This window comes from Podarcis erhardii, assembly GCF_964252035.2.
Source record: "Podarcis erhardii genome assembly, chromosome: 1".
NCBI lineage: Eukaryota > Metazoa > Chordata > Lepidosauria > Squamata > Lacertidae > Podarcis > Podarcis erhardii.
In genome coordinates this window covers 4,128,440-4,143,853 of record NC_138497.1, presented here as the reverse complement: position 1 = coordinate 4,143,853, position 15,414 = coordinate 4,128,440, and the positions used below count along the sequence as shown (strand labels likewise).

The following is a 15,414-nucleotide window of genomic DNA, read 5'->3' as shown; positions in this document are numbered from 1 at the left end:
CAGAACACTTAACCAGTTAAGTTCTGAACTCTAACATTAATGGCATGAGGGAGACAACTACGGGGCTCTGGTGGAGGTGCAGACTAGGACCTAGACATTGCTTTCTTTTTGGGCCTCATTGAGGGGCAGTATTTCAATATGAGTAGGAAAATGACAGTACCCCTAAACATATTTATTTTTTTTAGAAAAAAAAGCACAGGACCTAGAAGACCAGGGCTCAAACTCCCACCCAGGCATGACGCTCCCTGGGTATGACCTTGGGGGCCAGTCCCTGCCTCTCAGCCTGACCTACCTCACAGGGTTGTTGTTGTTGCTGCTGCTATTCTTATTTTATTTATTGGATGTTATGAACTGCCCTGAGATCTGCGGAAGGGCAGTATACCAAATACACCCCCCATGTTGTGGGGAGAAAACAGGGAGGATGATAAATGTGTGCCACTTTGAGCTCCCTGGAGAAAGAAGTGGGAAAGATGTTTGTGTGTGTGTGTGTGTTAAATTATTGTCTTGGAAGCACCACCTCATTTGGTCTGACACCCAGTGGGGCTTTTCTTGCTTTCCAGAGCAGGGATGAGGGACCTCTGCCCCCTCCCCACTCAGGATGATGTTGAGACTCCAGCTGTCATCACAGAATCACAGAGTTTGAAGGTGTCCCAGGGTTATCTAGTCCAATTCCTTGCAATGCAATCTCAATTAAAGCATCCATGACAAAAGACTGTGGGAATGTTCAGAGATCCAGGAAAGTATATATTGTCTGATTACAGCCTTTCCAACTTGTGTAAACAAGTGCACACTTTAGCAGAGTAACATTCCCCTTTTTAAACTCACAGTGGATGCATTTGCTCAGGCTCGCTAAAGCCTCTAGAAAAACTGTTCTGGTATTTCCCCCTTATTCCCTCATAAAAGATAAGACACGACACAGTCTTCTATAAAAGTATAAAAGAGTTTACTCACACATCATTCTGTTCACAATCGGATCCCAGAAGGCAGACCTAGCTTAGAAAAGTAACATTCACCTGGAAACTATCTCATAAGGGGACAGTCCCTTTGTCCTCTCTTGGCTGGAGAGCATCGTTGGCTAAGCAGATGTTGCTTCTTTCGATGCATGTAGTTAAAGAGAGAGAGGTGGCTGCCCTGCCCTGTGCTTTTGTCGTTACCTGCACAGGTGAGCCACGCCCACCTCTAGTCACATGCAGAGGAAGTGTGTCCCAGCCCAGAAGAAAACAGGAAGTTGACCTGCTGGCTGGACAAACATTCCTCCCCATGTGTAAACATGTTCACTCTAGGAATGTTGTACTTGACTGCTCTTGTGTTTCACATCCCACAAAGACCATCCAAACGCTTGTTTGAAACCTCCAGTGAAGAAAAGTCCCCAACCTCTTACTGTCAGAAAGTTTTTCCTGATGTTGAGCCAAATCTCCTTTCTTGCTACTTGAAGCCATTGGTCCAAGTCCTTTCCTCCAGAGCAGGTGAAAACAAAATTGCTCCATCTTCCATGCGGCAGCCCTTTAGATATTTGAAGAAGGCTATTGTATCTCTCCTCTCCTCTCTTTTCCAGTGTGGTGTAGTGGTTAAGAGCAGTGGACTCGTAATCTGGTGAACCGGGTTCGCTTCCCTGCTCCTCCACCTGCAGCTGCTGGGTGACCTTGGGCCAGTCACACTTCTTTGAGGTCTCTCAGTCCCACTCACCTCACAGAGTGTTTGTTGTGGGGGAGGAAGGGAAAGGAGAATGTTAGCCGCTTTGAGACTCCTTCAGGTAGTGATAAAGCGGGCTATCAAATCCAAACTCTTCTTCTTCTTCTTCAGGCTAAACATACCCACCTCCTTCAACCGTTCCCCATAAGACTTGGCTTCTAGACCCTTGATCATCTTGGTTGCCCTCCTCTGCACACCTTCCAATTTCTCAACATCCTTCTTAAATTATGGTAACCAAACCTGGACACAGGACTCCAGAGTAACCTTATGCAGTCAACATTTCACCAGCTTCTCCACAAGAATATTATGGGGGGACTTTGTCAAAAGCCCTGACTATTGGTCATGTTACCTGGGGATGATGGCAGTTGGAGTCCCAATATCAGGGAGAGTGACATGGGTTCACCACCCTTATTATAGAGATTCCAGTGACCCTAGAATCTATTTAAAGCAAGGCTGCTCTTGAGATGGACGACCAAAAACTGTAGGGAAATCCAAAAGTCACCAAATCTAGCAGCCGCCAAACAAATTACTGACAGATGAAACAAGGCATTAATTTCTCAGATTTACAAGGACATGCATGAAGTCTTTCCTTGTGAGGAGTCCCCATTGTGCGCCTGGAAGGGAAGGATGTAAACAGAACCATGCGCTACAGCAAAAAAATGTTTCAAACTGCTGAAGAAAAACCACCAGCCATTTGTCACCCATGGGAAATTCCATTGTTCAACACTGGAAGTTTGCGCCTTGTGAGAAATCATTCCCAGAGACAAAACTTGGGAAGATTCTTCCCAAAATATGCATATACATATGCTTCACAGGTAGAAGCTTCAGGGTTCAATCCTGTGTATCTCTGAAGCAGGATCTGAGCCCAGGAGCTCCCTTGCCTTTCTGTGCATTCCAGCAACTGGTATTCAGAAACATTGCAAAGCCATCCTAGATAGTAACCCTCAATAGTTCTCTCCTCCATGAATTTGTCTAATCCCCTTGTAAAGCCATCCATATTGGTGGCCATCCCTGCCTCCTGTGGCAGGAAGTTCCATAGTTCAACAATGTGATGTGGGAAGAAATACTTCCTTGTATCTTTCCTGAATCTCCCAACATGAAGGGCTCCTTCACAACTTCCCTTTGTCCCACAATTTCATCTGTTCATCCCTAGGCATGGGTCTGAGAGATCTTTCTTTTGTCCTGCCACTTTTCTCAGCATTGGTGCTGACCTTGAAAGCCCTAAATGGCCTCGGCCCAGTATACCTGAAGGAGCGTCTCCACCCCCATCGTTCTGCCCAGACACTGAGGTCCAGCGCCGAGGGCCTTCTGGCGGTTCCTTCAATGTGAGAAGCAAAGTTACAGGGAACCAGGCAGAGGGCCTTCTCGTTGGTGGCGCCTGCCCTGTGGAACACCCTCCCCTCAGATGTAACAAAATTCCTTCCAGTAACACCTTAGAGACCAACTAAGTTTGTTATTGGTATGAGCTTTCGTGTGCATGCACCGGAAGGAATTTTTAAATTTTGTTTCGACTACGGCAGACCAACATGGCTACCTACCTCCCCTCATAGTCCATCTAGTCTTAGGCAAAAGGGGCTCAGGAATGCTGTTCAAAGATACTGAATCTACCAGCTGTTTCTCTCTTGATGTTTCCTCTTCTAACTGTTCCTCACCCAGTATTTCCCAGCTTCTCCTTTCTAGACCATGCCCCTCTGCAAACCACTGTTCTAAATCAATACTGTCCTCCTGCCTTTGGGAAAGTTCAGGAGAAGGGGACAGGGCTCCTAACATTGCATTCCGCTCCTTTGGGCCCATAACAAAAAATGTCGAATCTCCGCTACGACCGAGCTACTCCTCCTCCTCCGAGGATGATTAACGACCTGAGCCTCTGATAAGGCTCCAGAGTAACGCAGAGTATCCAGCAGCAGGGAAGGAGCTGAGAAATATGAGCTACATTGCAAAGAGCGTTTTATTTCTAACTACGCAGACAGAAAAGAAACATACATGCTCTCTCTGTGAAAGCAGAGAGCAACTGGAAAAACAAAGGAAAAGGAAACCAGTAACGTCACATCCGTCCTCCGTGAGACTTCCAACAGCCTGGAATCTCTGGAATGCAAAACAGAGTCTTGTGACGCCAAGCACTGCACAGTGGCATAAACAGAAACCAACACATTCCTCCTCGGTCCCTGACAGCCTGTGAATACCGTATGTTTTGCTCTATAAGACACACTTTTTCCCCTTCAAAAATTAAGGGGAAATGAGTGAGGAGCGTCTCCACCCCCATCATTCTGCCCGGACGCTGAGGTCCAGCGCCGAGGGCCTTCTGGCGGTTCCCTCATTGCGAGAAGCAAAGCTACAGGGAACCAGGCAGAGGGACTTCTTGGTAGTGGCGCCCGCCCTGTGGAACGCGCTTCCAGCAGATGTCAAAGCAATAAACAACTACCTGACATTCAGAAGACATCTTAAGGCAGCCCTGTTCAGGGAAGTTTTTAACATGTGATATTTTACTGTATTTTTGCTTTCTATGGAAGCCACCCAGAGTGGCTGGGGAGGCCCAGCCAGATGGGCGGGGTATAAATAATAAATTATTATTATTATTATTATTATTATTATTATTATTATTATGCGAATACAGGCTCCTTGGCTTAAGTGATAGCAACGCAAAGCCTCCGAAGCGCAGAGGGAGAGCTCCCCCCGCGCTCCGGAGGTTTCGCGTTGCTTTTGCTGAAGCCACCTGAAGCCCCTGGAGCGCAGCGGGAACTCCCGCTGCTTTCTGGGGGCTTCAGGCAGCTATCTGCAAGCCTTCGGAGCGCAGCAAGAGTTCCCGCCGCACTCCAAAGGCTTGCGGATAGCCGCCTGAAGCCTGGAGAGTGAGTGGGGTCGATGCACACCGATCCCTCTTGCTCTCCAGGCTTCGCTTAGCTGGAGAGGCACTGCACAGTTTTCCCTCTCTGCGCAGCGCCCCTTCAGCGAAGCGGGAGGAGAAATGGAAGGGGCTCTGTTTCTCCTGCCGCTTCGCTGAAGGGGCACTGAACAGAGAGGGGGAGAATTTTTTTCCTCTGTTCTCCCCCTCCTATGGTCCGGTGCGTCCTATAGAGCGAAAAATACGGTACTTCCTATACCACCTTCTCCTTCCCCAGCCCCAGCTTGTCCCAGTCCCGGCCACACCCCTCGCCAGGATCCTATTCCACCGCTTCCTCCTTCTCCCCATCGTCCTGCCAATTCATGACAGCAAGCCAGTGTGGTGTAGTGGTTAGAGAGTCAGCCTAGGACCCGGGATAAAGCAGGGGTCAAATCCCCACTTGGCCATGAATCTCATTGGATGACCCAACTTACCTCACAGGGTTGGTGTGGGGATAAACTGGGGGGCGGGGGGGGGGGAAGAACCATATAAGCTCCCTGGAGAAAAACGATGGGATATAAATGCAATAAAAACCAAAGGCAGAAATGAACAGGTAGGAGATGTACCATCACATCCCAAAACACAAGAATCGAGACTGTGGGTTTTTATTCTCTTTCAAGTAATAATAATAATAATAATAATAATAATAATAATAATAATAATAATAATTTATTATTTGTACCCCACCCATCTGGCTGGTTTTCCCCAGCCACTCTGGGCGGCTTCCAACAAAGATGAAAAATACACTAAAATGTCACACATTAAAAACTTCCCTGAACAGGGCTGCCTTCAGATGTCTTCTGAATGTCAGGTAGTTGTTTATCGCCTTGAGATCTGATGGGAGGGCGTTCCACAGGGCGGGCGCCACTACCAAGAAGGCCCTCTGCCTGGTTCCCTGTAACTTGGCCTCTCGCAGTGAGGGAACCGCCAGAAGGCCCTCGGAGCTGGACCTCAGTGTCCGGGTAGAATGATGGGGGAGGAGACGCTCTTTCAGGTATATTGGACCGAGGCCATTTAGGGCTTTCAAGATCAGCACCAACACTTTGAATTGTGCTCGGAAACGTACTGGGAGCCAATGTAGGTCTTTCAAGACTGGTGTTATGTGGTCTTGGCGGCCGCTCCCAGTCACCAGTCTAGCTGCCGCATTCTGGAAAGAGCATCGCTCATACAGAGGAGATATCAATACCCTCCTCTGTGGAACAAATTAAAATGCCCTGTTCATCGTCATCCACCCTCTGCTTCCCATTCGAATCCAGAGTCAGGGTCCTTTAGCTGTTTCTGTATTTGGCTAATCCTTCTCTGTCTCCTTTCTCTCTCTCTCTCTCTGTCTCTCTCTGCCTCTTCTTTCCCTTCCTCCTCTCTCGGCTCCCCCCTCTCCCTTCACTCCCTCCCCAGAGGTGCCTTCCTTCGCTCTGCTCCAGTAATCTCATTTCTCCCCGAAGCAACACTTTGGCTTTCCAAGCACAAAAGATGGCCTGCTAATTACAATCTGGGCGGCCTCCTCCAGAACTGAAACACACAAACACACACACTCCTTCTTTCTCCAAGGTCATCTGAGCTCAAGCCTTCTTTTGCAGAAGCTGACAGCCCAACAGCCCCCACTCCCCCACCCCACCCCCCAGAGTGCTGGAATCCCTTAATGGGTTGCAAAAGGCCAAAAGGAGGAGGGTTGGGCGGCTTAGGCAGATCCCCTGTGCAATTTCCACAAATCAAGCATCCCAGCATCCCAGCAAGCCGTAAGCCCACCCAGCCCTTGCCTTCTCTGGAGCAGCTGTCTGAAAGAACCCCTCATAATCCTTCAGCAGGCTGAGCCATTGAGCGAAAGCCTCTTGGGATGAATGGGGAAGGGACTGCAAATGTTACAGAGGTTGACGTCATGCCTGGTGTGCAATCTCCAGGAAATAATGTACTCTTCTCTCCCCCCTCCCCCCGTACATTGTGGATGCATCCTGGCCTTCAACCTTCCCATTACTTATTTAATTCCGCTGGGGAGTTTCCTGGCTGCGGATTCGAGAGGCTTGCTGGTGTCAAACATAAGAATGTAACATGAATCATAGAATCATAGAATCATAGAATCCTAGAGTTGGAAGAGACCACAAGGGCCATCGAGTCCAACCCCCTGCCAAGCAGGAAACACCATCAGAGCACTCCTGACATATGGTTGTCAAGCCTCTGCTTAAAGACCTCCAAAGAAGGAGACTCCACCACACTCCTTGGCAGCAAATTCCACTGTCGAACAGCTCTTACTGTCAGGAAGTTCTTCCTAATGTTTAGGTGGAATCTTCTTTCTTGTAGTTTGGAACCATTGCTCCGTGTCCGCTTCTCTGGAGCAGCAGAAAACAACCTTTCTCCCTCCTCTATGTGACATCCTTTTATATATTTGAACATGGCTATCATATCACCCCTTGGCCCATCTAGTCCAACATCCTGTTCTCTCCCCCCCCCCCACAATTTTTATTAAATTTTCTGATTTACCATTTAAAATACTCATTTTTACATCCTTAAGATACCAGCGCCTTCCCTTCTTCTCTTTCCATGGTTTATTTTACAAAACACAAATCCCTGCATATTTTATATAAACTAGACCAGGCATGTCCAACAAGTAGACCGTAAACTGCTGGTAGATCACTGGACGTCTGTGGTAGATCACCAGCAGATCACTGGCTCTCCCCTGAAGAAGCTCAACAACTTTGGCTCCCCTAAAAAAAGCTCAACCTCTTTGCCCCGCACCCCCAAAAAAGGGGGTAGATCACTGCCACTTTTTAACTCTGTGAGTAGATCGCAGTTTCTTGGGAGTTGGCCACCCTGAACTAGACCATTCAGTATTCCATTATTACATCCATCAAAACATATATACACTGCTGAATTTATCTTCATGCTGCCCACATTTTCAAATGAACGTAATTTTCCTCCATATATTCAATAAACATTTTCCAGTCTTCTTTAAACATATATTCTTCTTGCTCTCTTATTCTATATGTTAGGTCTGCAAGCTGCGTATAGTCCACCAATTTAAGTTGCCATTCTGTTCTTAGGTAAAGGTAAAGGGACCCCTGACCATTAGGTCCAGTCGTGACCGACTCTGGGGTTGTGGTGCTCATCCCGCTTTATTCGCTGAGGGAGCCGGCGTACAGCTTCCGGGTCATGTGGCCAGCATGACTAAGCCGCTTCTGGCGAACCAGAGCAGCACATGGAAACTCCGTTTACCTTCCCGCTGGAGCGGTACCTATTTATCTACTTGCACTTTGACATGCTTTTGAACTGCTAGGTTGGCAGGAGCTGGGACTGAGCAACGGGAGCTCACCCCGTCATGGGGATTCGAACCGCCAACCTTCTGATCGGCAAGTCCTAGGCTCTGTGGTTTAACCCACAGCGCCACCCACGCCCCTTATTCTGTTCTTACAGTGGTCAAAAATGCCTGTGGGAAACCTGCTAGCAAGACCCCAGTATTCTCCCCTCTCATGGTCTCTCATGGTTTGCCTTCATAGTTTAACTGTGTGAATGAGTACATCCTTTTGTTGTTGTTGTTTAGTCGTTTAGTCGTGTCCAACTCTTCGTGACCCCCTGGACCAGAGCACGCCAGGCACTTCTGTCTTCCACTGCCTCCCGCAGTTTGGTCAGACTCGTGTTTGTAGCTTCAAGAACACTGTCCAACCATAGTTACAGATAGGTAGCCGTGTTGGTCTGCCATAGTCAAAACAAAAAAAATTCCTTCCAGTAGCACCTTAAAGACCAACTAAGTCAGTTCTTGGTATGAGCTTTCGTGTGCATGCACACTTCACTGTCCAACCATGTTGTCCTCTGTCGTCCCCTTCTCCTTGTGCCCTCCATCTTTCCCAACATCAGGGTCTTTTCCAGGGAGTCTTCTCTTCTCATGAGGTGGCCAAAGTCTTGGAGCCTCAGCTTCAGGATCTGTCCTTCCAGTGAGCACTCAGGGCTGATTTCCTTCAGAATGGAGAAGTTGGATCTTCTTGCAGTCCATGGGACTCTCAAGAGTCTCCTCCAGCACCAGAATTCAAAAGCATCAATTCTTCGGCGATCAGCCTTCTTTATGGTCCAGCTCTCACTTCCATACAACACTACTGGGAAAACAATGGCTTTAACTATACGGACCTTTGTCAAAACAAAATAAAAAAATTCCTTCCAGTAGCACCTTAAAGACCAACTAAGTTAGTTCTAGGTATGAGCTTTCGTGTGCATGCACACTTCTTCGCTTCCCTTCTTCGTGCATGCACACAAAAGCTCATACCTAGAACTAACTTAGTTGGTCTTTAAGGTGCTACTGGAAGGAATTTTTTTATTTTTTTTTGACTATGGCAGACCAACACGGCTACCCATCTATAACTGGATATACGGACCTTTGTTGGCAAGGTGATGTCTCTGCTTTTTAAGATGCTATCTAGGTTTGCCATCGCCTTTCTCCCAAGGAGCAGGCATCTTTTATCCTTTTATCTGTCCCAAATCTTCCAACATCCAGCGTTGTTGGATGTCCACAGGTTCGAGTGTTGGATCCTTGCACAGGTGTGTGTGGCCTCACCTGTACTGTCTTCTGGATTCAACACATGACTTGGATTTAGCCCCAAAATGAGCATGATAAGGAGCTCCTTGAAAAATGCAGCTGGTTTTGACAGTTGCCAGGTGAACCTTGACACTCTTGTTTACATGTTAGGAACACGAGTGGCTGTCTCATACTGAGTTAGAGCACCGGTCCATCTAGCTCAGTATGGTTACGAAGCCCATGGAGCAATCTTGGAGAGGGTGGTTGGAAGGGGAGAAGGTGTAGGGAATGGAGATGTCGACCCCGGGGAGAAGCTCAGCAGGCTGGGAGCTGTCAGCTCAGATCCTGGAGAGTGGCAGAGTGGTCCATCAGGGCAGAAATCCACACTGGGCATCAGGGGCATGAGAAAAACCAAGCACAACAATGCTCTTTCTGGTAAATTGCAGCCTGGAGCTTATAGGCTAGAGCATGGGTAGGCAAACTAAGGCCCAGGGGCCAGATCCAGCCCAATCGCCTTCTAAATCCGGCCTGAAGACAGTCCGGGATCAGCCTGTTTTTACATGAGTAGAATGTGTGCTTTTATTTAAAATGCATCTCTGGGTTATTTGTGGGGCATAGGAATTTGTTCATTTCTGCCCCCAAAATATAGTTTGGCCCCCCACAAGGTCTGAGGGACAGTGGACCGGCCCCCTGCTGAAAAAGTTTGCTGACCCCTGGGCTAGAGGATCCTTCCAGTGTGTCTTTTGTAGCATGTCCTTGACACAATAATAGTGGATTCGTGGTGGTGTGCTGGTCCCGTGGGTTACCTGAGAGGCGAGGTCCTAGTCCGGTCCGTGATCAAAGGTACAATGTGGAGGCAGTCCGTAGTAGCTGAAGCTGGGTGCAGGGCAGGGAGGCGGGTGAAGTCAGGGACAGGCATGCAAGCAGGGAACCAGGGTGGGTCAGGAGCTCAGGCAGGTATGCAGGACAGGGTCCAGACAGGAACTAGCAACCAACAATGTTGCTCCTGCAACTTGGGACTGGGCTGTCTGGCTTTTATCTGCCCCGAGGCACAGGGCGGCCCCGATCCTCTGGTGACTCGCCTCTCCTGGCCTGGATACGAGCACTCCTCCTGCAGGAACTTAGTTCCCTCCGCCTCTCTGCCCTGAGCCTCTGCAGCTCAGGAGAGGCTGGTGGGTTACCGGACCCAGAGGCAACCTCAGCTTACTCTGACGGGGCTGAGAGTGGAGCACCTGCAGGTAATGATTGGTCCTCCATCACCTCAGGAGCCAGAGCAGACTCAGCTGGTGCCTGCACCTGAGGACCCAGCACAGGTGAGACCCTTCAGGCTCAGGCCCCAGCCCTGGCTCAGCTGGTTCTGGAGGCGGGGAATCTTGTGCAGGCTGGGATTCCTCAGGTTCAGCCTCCGAGTCCGAATCCCAGGCCATCACAGGTGGATTTATACTGGACCATCCACACATCGTTCTGCTTTCTTGGTTGGTCTGTGATGATCTTCCAAAGCTATTCCATCGCCGCCATCTGTAGGGACTGTCTAGAGCTATAGGATTTCAGTGGGGATTTATGGGTTTTTGTAGATTATTTGGAAATGAAGCTGTATGCCCATCCTGAAACTTCTGCAGGCATAAATGTTATTTAAAGCAGGATTGCCTATAACCACCCGGATATAACCGTGAGCGCAAATAATCATGAATGGACGATAAACAGTATGCCTGGAGAGTCGCTCAGTCCCGAGGAAGAGGGCATAGCTTTGCATCCTAAATCTTGAGCATAAATAAGAGTCATAGAATCATAGAATTGTACAGTTGGAAGGGACTCCAATGACATCTAAGTTGACCCTCGGGGTCCCTTCGAACTCTACAATTCTATGATTTTATGATCTAGTCCCTGCAATGCAGGAATCACAACTAAAGAGGATGGATGGCCATCCAGCCTCTACCTTGTTTCAGGAAGTTTTTTATGTTTCACGTTTTAGTATGTTCTGATATATGCTGTGAGCCACCCAGAGTGGCTGGGGAAAACCAGACAGATAGGCGGTGTGTAAAGGTAAAGGACCCCTGACAGTTAAGTCCAGTTGTGGACGACTCTGGGGTTGCATGCTCATCTCGGTCTATAGGCCGAGGGAGCCGGCGTTTGTCCACAGACAGCTTCCAGGTCATGTGGCCAGCTCTGGAGAACCAGAGCAGTACATGAAAACACCGTTTACCTTCCTGCTGGAGTGGTACCTATTTATCTACTTGCACTGGTGTGCTTTCGGACTGCTAGGTGGGCAGGAGCAGGAACGGAGCAACGGGAGCTCACCCCGTCGCAGGGATTCGAACTGCCGACCTGCTGATCGGCAAGCCTTAGGCTCTGTGGTTTAGACCACAGTGCCACCCGCCACCCTGACGGGGTATAAATAATAAAATTAACAACAACAACAACAACAATAATTGAATGAAGGAGAGTCCACCACCTTCTGAAGGAGTCTTTTCCCCTTTGAACAGTTCTTGTTGTCAGAAAGCTCTTCGTAATGTTTAGCTGAAATCTCCTTTCTCGTCATTTGAATCCATTGGTTTGCATCCTGTGCTTTTCGGTGGAGCAGAAAACAAGCTTGCTCCATCTCCCCTTCAGATATTTGAAGATGCCTATCCTATCTCCTCTTAGTCTCCTCTTCTCCACGCTAAGCCAAACTCCCTCAGCTCTTCCTCATAACTTGGTTTCCAGACCCTTGCTCATCTTGGCTGCCCTCCTCTGCACACCTTCCAGCTTGTCAACACCCTCCTTAAATTGTGGTACACAGAATTGGAAATAGTATTCCAGGTGTGGCCTGACCAAGGCAGAATAGAACGGGACGATTACTTCCTTTGATCTGGACGCTAGACCTCTGCTGATGCAGCCTAGAACATCATTAGCTAAATAGGACTTTACATTTGCTGAGAATTCCCTCTCTCTTTCTGAAATCTAAATGGCAGAGGGGTGTCACCTGTATCTCGTTTGTGTATTTCTTGATTGTGTCTAGTTTTGTATTCCTTGGAAAATCTTCACCCTGAAGCTTCTTGGCGGTGCCCCCACCCTGTGTTTTTCCATGTTACTTGGGGGGGGGGGGAATTGAGTGGGAGCAGGACTGATGAGTGGCGTCATTTTAATTAGAGAACCCTCCGTTGATTAGCTCTCCATCTTAATGATCTTGCTGCTATAAATTAACCAGAAAAGAATTGACAAAGGATTGCATTAGGTCCCCCCCCCCCTTTAGAGAGGCAACTGTAAGGTCGTTTTCTACTTCGTTAAGCTTGGGTGCCCTTCCCCCTTCTCATCCCTCATCTATCCTAGGACACCAGCTCCTTTTCCAAGATTGAAGTCGTGGGAGAGGAGAAAAGCGCTTTAACCTAGACAAATTTCCGGTCACTGCACACTGGTGATCTTTGTTCCTTCTCCAAAATCTGTTAATGCAAGCGGAAAAGAGACGGGGTGTGCAGAAAACTCTATGAGGACATAAGAACGTAAGATTTTTTGCTCTATAAGAATCACTTTTTCCCTCCTGAAAAGTAAGGGGAAATGTGTGTGTGTCTTATGGAGTTAATGCAGGCTGTGCAGCTATCGCAGAACCCAGAACAGCAAGAGGGATTGCTGCTTTCACTGTGCAGCGATCCCTCTTGCTGTTCTGGCTTCTGGGATACGGAATTTTTTTTTTCCTTGTTTTCCTCCTCCAAAAACTAGGTGCGTCTTGTGGTCTGGTGCGTCTTATAGAGCAAAATATACGGTAAATAAAAAGCTGCTTTGTGCAGAGTCAGAGCATTGGTCCCGATAGCTCAGTATTGTCTACACGGACTGGCAGGTTCTCTCCAAGCCCTACCTGAAGGAGCATCTCCACATCCATCGTTCAGCCCAGACACTGAGGTCCAGCGCCGAGGGCCTTCTGGCGGTTCCCTCATTGCGAGAAGCAACGCTACAGGGAACCAGGCAGAGGGCCTTCTCGGTGGTGGCACCCGCCCTGTTGAACGCCATCCCACCAGATATCAAAGAGAACAACAACTACCAGACTTTTAGAAGATATCTGAAGGCAGCCCTATTTAGGGAAGCTTTTAATTCTGTTGAACCACAGAGCCTAGGACTTGCTGATCAGAAGGTCGGTGGTTCGAATCCTCGCAATGAGGTGAGCTCCCGTTGCTCGGTCCCTACTCCTGTCAACCTAGCAGTTCAAAAGCACACCACTGCAAGTAGATAAATAGGTACCGCTCCGGCGGGAAGGTAAATGGCATTTCCGTGTGTTGCTCTGGTTCGCCAGAAGCGGCTTAGTCATGCTGGCCAGTCATGCTGTACGCCGGCTCCCTCGGCCAGTAAAGTGAGATGAGCGCTGCAACCCCAGAGTTGTCCGTGACTGGACCTAATGGTCAGGGGTCCCTTTACCTTTTCCCCCACTCTCTGATTCTATGGAATAAGGCAGGTTCTTATGCTCCAATGTTCCAAGAACCTTCTGCATACAAAGCAGGCACTTCACCACCAAGCTTTCCCCTTTCCCTTGCTTTTGTGCTACCATCCATTTGCCTCTGAATTCCTGGCATAAATCTTCCAGTGGTTCCTTGTCACCGAAAAAGCCTCCGTGTCTGCATTGATGCACCTCGGGAACCAGCCGTGCAGTGAATTCAGGGCACCCAATTTACATAATGTGGAAGCAATTGATTGCAAGGAGGTGATGAGTAATTGTCAGCCCGGGCTCCATTTACTGTTTCCTCGCCTGCCGCTTCAGCAATCAAACTGCCGCCTGATGGAGCTTTTTCCACTGAGAGCATGCAAAAGATCTGGAAGGAAATTCTTCCTCCAGTGCCTTTGCCTTCTGCGATTGCATCTGTCCCTGGGGCCAAAAATGCACCTTTGCCCTGAATCACATGACTAACAGGAGCTGTCAAGAAGAATATTGACCGTCAAGAAGGATGCTGTCCCTTTAAGAATCAGAGAAGGAAGAAGCGCTGGTCCACAGAGCTAGGAAAAGATAAGGAGTAATTGATGACTCCTGATTCCCTTTCCCTTTTAGAAATACCGCTATCTATTTGCAATGGTTGACAGCATCTTAAAAAGCAGAGACATCACCTTGCCAACAAAGGTCCGTACAGTTAAAGCTATGGTTTTCCCAGTAGTGATGTATGGACGTGAGAGCTGGACGATAAAGAAGGCTGGTCGCTGAAGAATTGATGCTTTTGAATTATGGTGCTGGAGGAGACTCTTGAGAGTCCTATGGACTGCAAGAAGATCCAACCTCTCCATTCTTAAGGAAATCAGCCCTGAGTGCTCACTGGAAGGACAGATCCTGAAGCTGAGGCTCCAATACTTTGGCTTTGAGAAGAGAAGACTCCCTGGAAAAGACCCTGATGTTGGGAAAGATGGAGGGCACAAGGAGAAGGGGACGACAGAGGACAAGATGGCCGGACAGTGTTCTCGAAGCTACCAGCATGAGTTTGACCAAACTGTGGGAGGCAGTGGAAGACAGGAGTGCCTGGTGTGCTCTGGTCCAGGGGGTCACGAAGAGGCGGACACGACTAAATGAATAAACAACAACAATTTGCAATGGTTAAATCCATCATGTCTGCATGTGAGGGGGCACATTTGGGGTTGGGTGTTGTTTTTTTTAGGGGAGGTGTTGAGGTCCGTGTCAAATCTAGCTAGATGTCCCTTTCCTGGGCTGAAGACTACTATACTATGTCACTTCTGCTAGTGGTGTCTTTGAAGATAGAAACATCTCAGCCTCTATGTTTTCTTCTACAGGCCCTTCCTCTGCACAGAAAAAAATCTGCTTTTTGCAATATGCCCTCACCATGTAGTGTATCTGAGTATGTGCAGAGTGCATTTTTCTAGCCACAGGTAAATCCACATAAGGGGGGAAAAACGACTTTGAGCAGAGTGTCTCTTCTGTAATATTGCATTTTTCTTTTTTCTTTCTGTAAGTGGGGAAATTGTGAAAACCCCCAACCACTTAATTTTGTTCTGGCTTTACAATCCTGCTATTCTGGTGACGAGCATTCTGAGCGGGCTGGTAAAATTCTGGCTGGATATATGAGCAAGAACCCCACTGGGAAGGAGTGCAGTGGACTGTAATGGGTTGTAGGATCTGAATTATTTGCCGCTTTCTGTGAAATTCGCCTCCTGCTAATCATTGGCTGAGCCTGAGCTGTTGCAATTCTGGGTGTTATGTACTGAAGTTCTCACCCTGGGCTAGCAGGGGGATACTGTAGATAGTTTTCACTCTCCGCATATGCAAATAAGGAATTGAAAGTGACGTTCAGTGATTGGATAATTACAGAAAGTGGTTACTGTTGCGTTGTAGTGGAGCTCTATATAAGCAGGCTGGCTGAACCCTTCAGTTCAGTTG

The 15,414-nt window shown here is 48.2% G+C and overlaps 1 protein-coding gene and 1 long non-coding RNA gene across 7 annotated transcripts in view; one reads left to right on the top strand and one right to left on the bottom strand.

Moving 5' to 3' along the window:
* The window catches only part of LOC309345560, a 131,221-nt gene extending 126,444 nt beyond the window's left edge, over positions 1-4,777 (bottom strand). The window contains exon 1 of the long non-coding RNA XR_014158303.1: positions 4,505-4,777. This is a non-coding gene — a long non-coding RNA (uncharacterized lncRNA). The remainder of the gene's footprint in view (positions 1-4,504) is intronic.
* Positions 1-15,414, top strand: part of TRIM9 (tripartite motif containing 9) — a 76,599-nt gene that overhangs the window by 13,169 nt on the left and 48,016 nt on the right. The gene's annotated exons all lie outside the window — the stretch shown is intronic.